Source organism: Prionailurus bengalensis, chromosome A3 (genome assembly GCF_016509475.1).
Source record: "Prionailurus bengalensis isolate Pbe53 chromosome A3, Fcat_Pben_1.1_paternal_pri, whole genome shotgun sequence".
Lineage (NCBI taxonomy): Eukaryota > Metazoa > Chordata > Mammalia > Carnivora > Felidae > Prionailurus > Prionailurus bengalensis.
The window spans coordinates 95,268,909-95,281,226 of record NC_057354.1 but is presented as its reverse complement, the minus strand read 5'-3'; the positions used below and the strand labels follow the sequence as shown (position 1 = coordinate 95,281,226).

The 12,318-nt window shown below is 38.0% G+C and overlaps 1 protein-coding gene and 1 non-coding gene across 5 annotated transcripts in view; one reads left to right on the top strand and one right to left on the bottom strand.

Moving 5' to 3' along the window:
- Window positions 1–12,318, bottom strand: part of CTNNA2 (catenin alpha 2) — a 1,115,456-nt gene that overhangs the window by 975,081 nt on the left and 128,057 nt on the right. The window lies entirely within an intron of this gene.
- On the top strand, window positions 7,480–7,582 carry LOC122467389. The gene has a single exon (XR_006292927.1). It is a non-coding gene; the product is annotated as a U6 spliceosomal RNA (small nuclear RNA).

Here is a 12,318-nt window from a genome sequence, read left to right as displayed (position 1 = left end):
CACAACCACCAGGTACTGAATTTGGCCAAAACCCTGAATAAAGTTTGAAATGGATTCTTCCCCAGCACCTCCAGTAAGAAACACAGCCCTTTAACATCTTGGTTTCAGTCTTGTGAGATGCTAAGCAGAGGAACCCGCCAAGTCCACTTGGGCTTCTGGCCCTCAGAGACTATCAGATATTAAATTTATGTTGTTTTCAGCTGCTAAGTTTGTGGTAAGTTTTTTTATGGCAGCAATAGTTGGCTCTCAGATCACACAACCACCTGGAGGGCACGTTCAGACACAAACTGCTGGGACCTACCGAGAGAGTTTCCCGTTCATCAGGTCTGGGGTGGAAATGAGAATTTACATTTTGACAGAGGGCATTTTTAACAAGTTATAACATTTCCAGATGAGGCTGATACTATTGGTCCAGGAATCACACTTTGAGAACCACTGTTGTAAACACAGACCATAGCCATGCATGCCAACAGAGGAACGGTGATCGGGAACATATGGGATATCTCGGTGGAGACTCTAGGATCAGTAACAATACTACCTCTTTTATTATTAAAATTATCACTGTAATTGTTGTCATTACACTTTCTAAAAGGTATTTACACTTTTTAGGGGATCCAATGTCTTGAAATGTTTCACAACAGGAAAGCAGAAGGGTCATATTTAAATCAAACATGGTTGGGGCACCTGGTTGGCTCAGTCAGCTGAGTGACTGACTCTTGATTTTGTCTTGTGCCATGATCCCAGGGTTGGGGGATTGAGCTCCCCATCAGGCTCCACTCTGAGGGTGGATCCTGCTTGAGATTCATTTTCTCTCTCTCTTTCTCTCGCTCTCTCTCTCTCTCTCTCCCTCCCTCTGTGCCTTTACCTGGCTCAAGCTCTCTCTCTCTCTCCCTTTGTCTCTACCCGGCTTGAGTTCTCTATCTCAAAAAAAAAAAAAAAAATCAATCAATCAATCAATCATACATGGTTTTTCAAACAGGTACCAATTCCCAATCTCTCCAAAAGTTCCAATATTTCCCCCTGGCACCTTTTTCTGTTACAATCACTGCCATCATAGTGATCACTGTGAAGAATGTAAAATAACAGTAGGAGAGAGTCACCCGCCTCAGCTAACCAGAAGCAGAAACAAAGGTCAAGAAATACTTGCTTAATGGAGAATAAATGTTTCCAAAAAAACCTGTGTTCCTAAATAATTTTATTTTCAAGCTTTAAAAATGTCTTCCAAATATTTTATCTGAAACACAATAGTAGTTCTAATTTCCTATTGTTAATAAAGACAGCTCTAATATCTAGGTACCCTATTGTAAGAGGTGTGTGTGTGTGTGTGTGTGTGTGTGTGTGTGTGTGTGTGTGTTTTCCTGGAGTTCAGAAGAATATGTGGGTATGGAAATATAGGCAGGGGTAGAAGTTGAGAAATAAAGACAGAGAAGGATAATCGATAACCCTTCAAATATCCCTAGAAAGTAGAGATCACACTGATTCCCTCCAGAATATACTCTGCTGCAATGGAACTGGGTTCAAATGGAAGTAGGGAAGAGGGATATTGGTATCCTGTGGTGCCCTATGTAGAAAGGGCATGGCCTAGTGGTTTAACCATGGAAAAGAGTTGCTTCTTATTTTTCTTCCATTAACTGTGCTCAATTTAAGCTCATTTCCTCTTTCTTTGACTACAAGGAGGCAGCATACTGACCATTACTGTCTTCTATATAACCATTCAAAGCCCTGGCTCAGTGAACTGAGAGATGACCCAGGATGCAAGTCACAGCTGCAATTATAGGATCCATCACCATTTTTATTCAAAGTTGAAGTGATATGTAATTTCCAACAGCTCTTTGCTCTTTGCAGTTATCTGGGGAGTGAGGCAGTTATCTTGGATACCCTTAAAGCAAAGCTGAAGACTAGCCTTCAGTATTATAATATCTGTAAGACCTTTCTTTAAGTACATCCATACTTTTTAATAAAACACTTAACAAAAAAAATGTTCTGAACAAAAATATCATTCAAATAATTTCAAAAGGCTGTAATAACACTTCATGTTTAAGCATAAATGCCTACTAAAGGCTACCTGAATATTTTTTGAAAATACTATTATATTCTCCTAAGAGCATGTTATTTCTTCTACACAAATAAACAAAGCTTCACCAAAAAGGAATATATGAAGGAAGCTCCACAGCCTCAAGACTTTCAGGATAACAAGTTTAGACTAATAATAATATAGCCTAGAGCCTGCTGATTAAAAAAGAAATAACCATGTCCATATCTTACTGAAATGGGTTTTTTTATACTTACAATAGCATACTTATAAAATTTAAAACTATGTGCCAACTTAATAGAAATTCACTACTCCTGGAGTATGCTAATAGAAAGTCAGTACTTTGAAGTTCAAAATGAAAACTAGTATCTGTCAAATTCATTTCCTGGCTTTTCACTACATTCAGTCTCACCATTTAAATTCATTTTGGAGCATAAAGAAACTCAATCTACTCCTAAATTATGGCTTGTTTTCCATTTGGGTCTAAAACTATGTGATATGCAGGTAGGCAATGCTCACTCTGTATGTTCTGTTAGGTTTCCAAAGTCCCAACAAAGGATTCAGTTTTTCTAAACAAAATGTACTTGGCCAAAGGTGAACATTTTCCTACCTATCATCATTCAGCAATGCTGCAGTTCAGATTTGGGAAGTAAATTCCAAACACTGAGAATAAGACTGTTAATATTTTAGATAACATATTTTGGGGAAATATCTTTATAGTCCACAAGTAACTTCAAATTGTTTAATAGGAACACAGCTTCTTTGGCAATTAATTTATTCTATGTCCTTCTAACTTCCTGTAAATTAGAATTCCATATGCAACGATTATATAACTCTAATCTTCACCAGAATCTCAACATTTCATATTCAGATTACAGCAAAATAATCACCGAACTGCTCTTTTTATCTTCAGTCTCTTTAATATAATTCAGTCCAAACTAATCATCTAATACACTCCTTTTCTAGAAGACAAAATGACTGCTTCATTCTCTTTCCCAACAAACTTCAAGTCCTCTTTGTAGCATGGCTCGGCACTCCACTTTCTGACCGTGGTCTATTGGATCTTATTTCTTTAATAAAAATCTGTTTCCATCAGGTTTGGGCCACATTATAACACCTGGCTCATGCTGCTTCCCAAAGTCCCCGCCTGAGTGGGGCATCCTCTTTCTTATCATCCAGCATCCAAATATTGACCTCCTCCCACTCCTCTTCTCAATGACTCCTACACTGCTACTGCATTTACAGTCAGGAACAGAAGATCTTACGTTTTTCTTTTTCTTTTTTTAATTTTTTTAATGTTTATTTATTTTTGAGACAGAGAGAGACAGAGCATGAACGGGGAGGGTCAGAGAGAGGGAGACACAGAATCTGAAGCAGGCTCCAGGCTCTGAGATGTCAGAGAGGCTCGAGAGCCCAAGAGGCTAGAGAGCCCAAGAGGCTCAAACTCTCTGACTGTGAGATCATAACCTGAGCCCAAGTCGGATGCTCAATGAACTGAGTCACCCAGCTGCCCCAGATCTTACGTTTTTCTAATGTGGTTTGTTATTAAGAAATGGCCATCAGTTTTACATAACCCACTTGATTATAAACTCATTAGGGAAAACTCAAATCAAGTTTTTTACTTCTTTTCATCATCTGTAGAATATGACAGGGTGTTGGGTCTACACTCTTCAAAAATGTTTGATTGAGTATGCACATATAAAATAATATTCAAATAATTTTTTCAAGTATAATTTTTAATCTTTTCAATAGTGGAGTCCATTTCCTAGAGAAAAACATCTTTTAGACATAGTTTTAGAGATATTCTTTGCTCAGTACTTACTAGCAACCTAAGCAATATTTTGGTATTGTTTAGAAAGTATTACTTCCTATTAGAGATTCTTTAATTCACATATTTAAAAATACATAGTTTCAGGGGCGCCTGGGTGGCTCAGTCAGGTTGAGCGTCCGACTTCAGCTCAGGTCACGATCTCGCGGTCCGTGAGTTCGAGCCCCGCATCGGGCTCTGGGCTGATGGCTCGGAACCTGGAGCCTGCTTCCGATTCTGTGTCTCCCTCTCTCTCTGACCCTTCCCCGTTCATGCTCTGTCTCTCTCTGTCTCAAAAATAAACTTAAAAAAAATTAAAAATACATAGTTTCAGTGGTTATTTTAACTGTGTCGCTAGTTTTTAGTTATTATGTTTTAAAACCGGGTGTCATTTTTGTTTAGGAGAAACTTGGGCTTCCTTCAACGGACTAGTGAGGTCTGCTTTGATATTTCATTCACTGCCAAGTTCCACATGAGGAATTGTTGGACCACAATACCTTTTAGGAAGTCTTCCTTCTCTTCACCAACCCAAATTACCTTTTGTCCCCAAGGCCCTGTGACTTTTCCTTTCTCTGAATTCCATCAGTGTTCCATCTAAGTAGAATGGTCACTACATAGCATTTAATTTGAACACAAATTGCCTTGTCTTGTTCTCTATTTGCTTCATATAAGTTTTGTCCTCTTTAATACACTCAGGGACAAGGACTCTGTACCCTTCACAATGATTAGCATAGTGTTGGGTATTTAGTAAAAATGTTATGATTTGTGGACTTGATCCTTTGCCAACTTCAAGCCTCACAATCACACACACACACACACACACACACACACACACACACACACACAAAAGATGACTATAGTTAAAATGCAATACTAAGGCTCTAATGTAGGGGTTTTCAACTGAGAACACCACTTTAGATGTCACTTATCTGAAAGACTAAACAAAAAGTGGTTTTCATTTCTCAGAATGCCTTCAAAATTCTAGAAAGAAGTTAAATCCTGCATGTCCATCCTTCTTTCAACCGTTTATCCATCCAACCGTTCACTCATTCACCGCATGTGGACTAACCACATAGTATGTCCAAGGCCCAGACAGGAGCTTTGGGAAACACCAAGGTGTTTCAGACTTGCTTAAGGCTCATTGGTGAGCCAAGAATTGCTCTGCCTCATAGACTGTAAAAACAGAAAACATTCATCAAGAAAGGACTGCTCAGAGAGAAGTTCAGCTAAAAATGAGCATCTGTAAGGCCATGATACTCCCACATCCACAGGACACTTAGATCAGTTGAAAGAGAAGTAACCAACAGCACCTCCAAATGTTGCATATGTTGATGGAGCAATATTGAGTAGTTTTTGCAACAGAAAAATGGGGAAAGAATCCCCTTTAGATTTGCTGCCAGAAAACTGCTAGAAACAAAAATGAATCAGATTATGAAAAAGCATTCCAGTAACCCAAGGAGAAAATAAAGAAAACAGAGTAATCATAATATTAAGATACAATATAAAAAAATAAATGCAGATATTTAGATAAGAGGCATTTTAAATTGTTAAGTGATTTTAGAATACTTAGTGGGGCGCCTGGCTGGCTCAGTTGGTTAAGCATTGGGCTCTTGGTTTCACCTCAGTTCACTATCTCGTGGTTGTGAGTTCCAGACCTGCACTGGGCTCTGCGCTGGCAATGCAGAGCCTGCTCAGGATTCTCTCTCTCCCCCTCTCTCTGCCCCTTCCCCACTCTCTCTCTTTCTCTCTCTGTCTCTCTCTTAAAATAAATAAATAAACTTTAAAAATATGTAAGTAGTACTTAAGGATTTGTATTTTTTAAAGCAAGCTCTAGTGAGTTATTATATTTTATTTTAAAAATCAAAGTTAAAACCGTACATGTGCTGGTGAGTTAATAAGGAATTAAGTCACAGAAGCTCAGACAGAAATGACTGAAGCCTCCCACCCCTGCCTCTTTCAGTCCCCCAAGATGAAGTGGCTTATTCTCCAGGTCTAAGGTCAACAGGCCCTGTTGTGCATCCAGTAGCAGCTACAGTAGTAAATGAGAGCAAATTCACTGTATTGTTATCCTTGCCCCTTTCTTTGAATTGCTAATCTTGAAAAGCCATAACACATTACAGCAATTATATTTGCTTAGAAGGTTTTTTTTGCAAGGATTGATATTTGAGCACCTGTGATACTGAGCCTATATTCCCCCTGATAAATCACCTTATTACATTTGTTGATAAAGAAAACCATACGTGAAAAACAAAAACAATAAACCAGGTTTCCTTCTGGTCATCAGTGGCATTTAACTATGTGCGTATGAGCCAAAACACCACGTCAGGTGATATGCTTTGGTAAATACAAAAATAAAATGTAAAATGGCATTACGGAAATGCATATGAAGTTCTGTTAAATCCATACATTTCAAGGTAGTAATCCTTCCCATTTAATTCATAATCTCACAACAAAGATTTCATTGAAAACTCCTGGCCACTGGCTACAGTCTATTATCAGTATTTATCATTTTATGTTCCTCTCATCAAATCCTTGTGTGCTGGACTGCACTGGAGCCCTTGATCACTGGGAGAGACAAGACGTGTCAGGTCACCAGTACACAATGAGCACTCACTCTGCGCAGTTATTAGGCGCTTCACATATACCACCTAATGCTATCCTCTCATTTCTGTAAGGTCAGTAAGATCACATCCCAATTTTGCAGATAAGGGAACTACAGCACAAGATGTTAAGTCATTTTTCCAAGGTTAATGGAATTTAACCAAGATCTGTTCCCCAAATCTGTGTTTTCTCCCAACATGCAGTTCAACTTCCCTAGGTTAAATACTTTACTTTGCAGGTAGTAAGTCTCAGGGGGCAGGCAAGTTAAGAAAATAGATGGCTTCAAGTAGCTTCACAGAAATATATGGATAATAAATCCCAAATGGATCATGTAAAGTAACTAAAGCATTTTGGGAACGTTCCTGCTCTTTTAATTTGTCAGAGAAAACTAGACATTTCTAACATGCATCTCTTGGTACCACTCTCAGGACATAAGTGAACAGGTCACTGTGGATCTGATCCAATATGGCACTTCTTTGTTTCATGCATATTCCAAAAGTCTTCATCAAATAACTGAATACAGGTGAGTATCAGCCATTTCATTCTGAGGTGACCAGAATCACCTCAGGCAACCATCTGCAAGCTATTCAACATCTTTTTCCACTCTCACCTCCTTCCCAATCACCTTATTGTAAGATGGGGTTTGTTTCCTCTTTCCCACAACTCATCTTTTCCTGCCTCCTAAGGTTTCACCCCTGCAATCACAACCTCTTCTTAATATCCTTAATTTATCCCCCTCTTCTGGTTCCTTCAAGTCAGTGGAAAGTCTTGTCCAAGTAAAAAACTAAATCAAACCCCTTTCAAACCAGAAAACAAACAAACAAAAACCTCCATCATACTCCTCTGTTGCCATTTTATGCTTCCTGTCCCCTTACATACTGACTTCTGGAAAGGATGGTCTATGATCCTTTTTCTACTTTCTCACTACCCACCTATTCCCCATCCCACAACAATCTGGCTACTGCCCTCACCATTCCACTGAAATTAGCCTTGCACAGTTACAAATGATCTTCTAGTTGCTTAATTCAATGGACACCATGTGCTTCTCCAGCTTATATACTAAAATTGGAAAGACGTGGAGAAGATTATCATGGTCTCTGGGCAAGAATAATAAGCAAATTCATGCAGTGCTTCATATTTTTATAGTAGGAACTCATTTTGTTATATATAGACATATCTGGTTTTGGAGAATATATTTGCATACAGAAAAAGTAGAAAGATACACATCAAAATTTTAGCGGTAGTTATGCTGGGTGATAGGATTTAGGGCAATTCTTAATTTATACATACATATATATATATTTCACTACATATGCATGTGTATGTATATGTATATACATATATATTTCAATGTATCTAATGATATTTCTTATCATAAAATTATATTTCTTATCATAAAAATAAACATATCACCTCAAAAATTCAGTGACACTTTCTCAGTTCTTTCCTTATTTGACCTCTAAGCAGTATTTGGCAGTAATACTATTATTCTCTTGGCTTAAAGGACACCACTCTCCCCTGCTCTTCCTCCACTCTCTTGGCATCTTGTCCTTAGTCTCTCCCTCTTCTATGCATAGTGTCTAGGTGGGCTTCAATCATGTCAGTGGCTTATATGATGCTGAAAACTCCCAAATCTATTTCTCTAGCTCAGGATTTCTGCCTGAGTTCTAGCCTCCTATATGCCATCATTTACTAGGTTTCCAAACACTCCAACATGAACTCATCCTCTTTACCCCCAAATTGGTAATTTTATGCTTCTATAGTCATATGTCAATGAACAGAACCACTATCAATCTCCCTTGTCAGAAATGGAGAAGTCATTCTTTATTCCTTTCCTTTCTCTTACCTCCTACATCAAATCATCACTGCTCTCATCAAGGTTGTCATCATTTCTTCTTTAGGGTTATTGAAACAACCTCTTGACTGTCATGTTGGCCTCAATCTTAGCCTCCTCTACTCCCTCCTCTATTCTGCAGCCTTAGTGGTTTTTCCAAAATATAACTTACATCATGTCTGTGTTGAAAAGCCTCTGATGACTCCCTTCGCCTAAGGATAAAGTTCCAATTATATTTACTGTCCTCCAGTATAGACTTATAACTTAGCATTCATCCACCTTACATTTTCAGTCTTTGTGAACTCTAGATTTAGTGACTGCTAGCGATTCTCCAAACATTCCATATTTTCTGACACCTCTAATCTTTTGCCCATGTTACTCCATCTCCAAAAACCTTCTTCCCTGTTTTAAGTTGATTTACTCTCAGTTATCCTTTGAAACTCAGCTCGGGCTTCATTTGTTGACCCACTCAGACCACACTTGCTCTCAGAGCACATTTGCTTCCCTCTACTGTGCTAGGAATCACATTCTATTTTAATTATTCATTCATTTGTCTCTTTAATAGTAGAATGTTGAGATCCTTGAGGCAAGGACTGTGAATTTAATTTTTTTAATATACACATAAGTAAACAATTGGCATAAAAAAGGCAAGTGCTTCCCAGCAGACACTAAACAAGGTCTCTTGAATAAATTTACCTATAAGATATTTCAGTGTCATTCTTCAAAAGTCACTAAAGTAAATATAAGTGCATCTAAAGGTATTTGTTCAACCCCTGTACTGACAAGTTAAAGAGCTCAAAATTCAGGAAGAGCTCCAAGAAAAAAAAAATCAGAACTTGAATTAGAGCCATTTTTACTGACAACCATAAGGTCTTTTAAGCTGGCACTTTGCTGCAGGAATGCCATGATGTAATGCAGGGAACACAGCACACGAAGTGAGAAAAACAGTTTCTAGTTATATCTTTACTTTCCAGCCACCCAAATGATTCTCTTGGCAAATCACCTGCTTCATCTGAAATTGTAAGGCAGCACCTTTACGAGCCTGAAAGAACCAGATGGTCTTCTGTATTCCCTTTAGCACTAAAATAAATAATTATAACATTTCCATGAGCATGTGTTTCAACAAATTATTTTCAGTACTTATAATACAAACCACATAATATACTAAATACATATGATAATTGGGGGGCTTATTTAAGTAAGGAGGTCCTTAAGGACTACCAAGTAAGCTCTGTTAAATAAATTGAAATACTGTCTTTTGCACACTGGTGGTATTGCTGATCTCACAACAGGAAGGCATGGCTCTACATGCCTTGGCTCTTCAATACTAGAGAGAAATTATCTGCCACCAGTGAACCTTGATCCAAACTCCTCCCTCTAATCTGACCAAAGACAGGTATACATAAAATGCTCCTTTGACTAAATGGAAAACAGAGGGAAACAAAAGGCCTCAAGTAACACTCAAGACAGAATTCTATTTAAAATATAAGATAATTAATATGGAAAATATGGCATCTCACATACATCTTCCTCCACTAATCCTCAAAACTTACTGCTCTTTCTCTTAAACACAAACTCAATTCATTCAAATATTGTGTATCCACAGGTTTGTGTTAGGGCCGGAATCTTTTTCCAGCCCAGGGAAGAGACTTCTAAGTATTCCATGGCAATTATGTGGAATTCCACATCACTGGAATTTCCACTTTGCCATTTTTTAGTTCAAGTTTGGGTTTGTCCCCAAATGAGATCTGACAGCAAGTGAGCTGGGGACTTCTGGGAAAGGTTTTCCTAGAGAGTAGGCAGATATGTTATTCTTCCTTGTGCGCTACTGTAACTACATGTAACATTCCGGCACCATTTGTGACAATGAGGGGAGACCATGGCAACAGCTGAGGATAACAGAGTAGAAAAAAGGAGGGTACTTTGGTCTTTTATGACAATAATACATTTAATTAACCAAGAGTGAAACCATCCTGTCTTTAGAAATAGTAGATATGATTTCATATTTGCAGCCAAAATCCTTCCAACTGATAAAATACTACTGAGTGTTCTCAAATAGCATTCCTTGTGTTGAAATCGGTGGGCTTGTGATACATACGAAGGGATTGGCAAATTATAACCTGCAAGCTAAATCTGCCCACCAGCTACTTTTTAAGTGAAGTTTTACTGGAACACAGCCACACTTTTCTTGTATTGTCTGTGGTTGCTTTCCTGCTACAACAGCAGAGTTGAGTAGTTGTAACAGAGAGAGTATAGCCCACAAAACTGAAAATATTTAGTATCTGCCTCTTCACAGAAAAAGTCTGTCAGCCCCTGTTCTGTGCCAGCAGATCTCAACTGGGGGCTGTATCACCCAGAAATGCTTTCTAGGCGCCATTTTGGATGTTCTGATCATTGTGAAGTTGTACAGGTAAGGCTTAATGTTAAAATCCTACATGACAAAGGATAACCGCACCCAAAATGCCAATAGGGATCCTGTTGAGACACACTACCCATCGTCACTATGATAAGCCTTAACTGTGTGCCACATCTTGGGCCCCATGAATTGTACTTTACAATGCACCTACCACCTCAAGTTGTAAGGACTCACCTCCATAGGCGAATAGCAAACTAAAAGCATAGTACTGAGCACACCATTGATCCTCACTAGACATTTATTGATTCATTACAGGAAATATATTTACCATGATTTGGGGGCTATTCTTTTAAATTAGAATTTTCCAGTTTGGAAAATTGTTTCCATGCAAGCACAACCTTCCAAGTTCTATTCTAAAATACAAGTTGGCTCTGCACACAATTTTTATTGATGCATATTTTATTTTATACTCATGAATTTTTAAGTGCTTTCTACTTTCAATTTTACAGAGTGATTATAATTTCCTTGGAGTTGCTTTTATATTAAGCAGTATTTTATAAATAATGATAATTATTCTAATTCCTGCTTTAATAAAAGGACCTTAAAATATTTTATTGAAAGGAACTAAATTAGCCTCACTATAGTATAGAGATCTAAACTTGAGGGAAAAACATATGCATCTGAAACCACTGTAATTGTTTCACAATCAAGAAATATATAATCTTAACTATATAGTCAGCTGAAACATGAAAATTATAGGGGGTTTAAAATATGTAAATTGCATCCATAAAAAACAATTCCAGAGACATAAAACAAATCTATCCTCAGTGGCATATATCACAGGTCCTATATATCATAATTCACCAAAAATTGTCATTTCAGTCAAGAAATTGAACTAACAACTAGTACTACTTCATTCACACCAGAAGGCTGAAGTGGCTTAGATCTTTAGGAAACAGCCAAGTGGCACTTCAGTCTTTCATATTTGAGCCACTTGGGTTTTCTTCCTGCTTTACAAAGTATATAAGGCAGTGTGATGAAGGCAATAAGGTGCACTAAACTTCATATGTTGCAAATATTATCCCAGTTTACTAAATCTTTTCACGTTCTTTGAGAGGATTTCTTGCATATTTATAAAACAAAACCTCCTAAAGCTCTCCTAAATATTGAATAAAGAATGCCACCAACTTCTCTACTATCTAAAATGGTTGCATTGTGGGGCACTTGCGTGACTCAGTCAGTTAAGGGTCCAACTTTGGCTCAGGTCATGATCTTGTGGTTTGTGGTTTTGAGCCCCACTTTGGGCTTTGTGCTAACAGCTCGGAACCTGGATCCTGCTTTGGAATCTGTCTCTCTCTCTCTCTCTCTCTCTCTCTCTCTCTCTCTCTCTCTCCACCTCCCCTGCTTGTGTTCTCTCTCAAAAATAAATAAACTTAAAAAAATTAAAATGGTTGCATTGTATATATGAAACTTATTTGCTATGTAACATCCCCCTGATTAGATAGCAAATATTGCTAAGGTATCTCTGCCTGGGAGACATGCAGTGGTTCTGAGACATTGGACAGTGGGAACGTCATTTCGGCTTGGACCTCAAACATGAACAACTATCCACACACACAAAGTGTAAAATATTCCTCTCATGGGTGTATAGGACACTGTTCCTACCAGTATGGAGATGGCAGACAGAA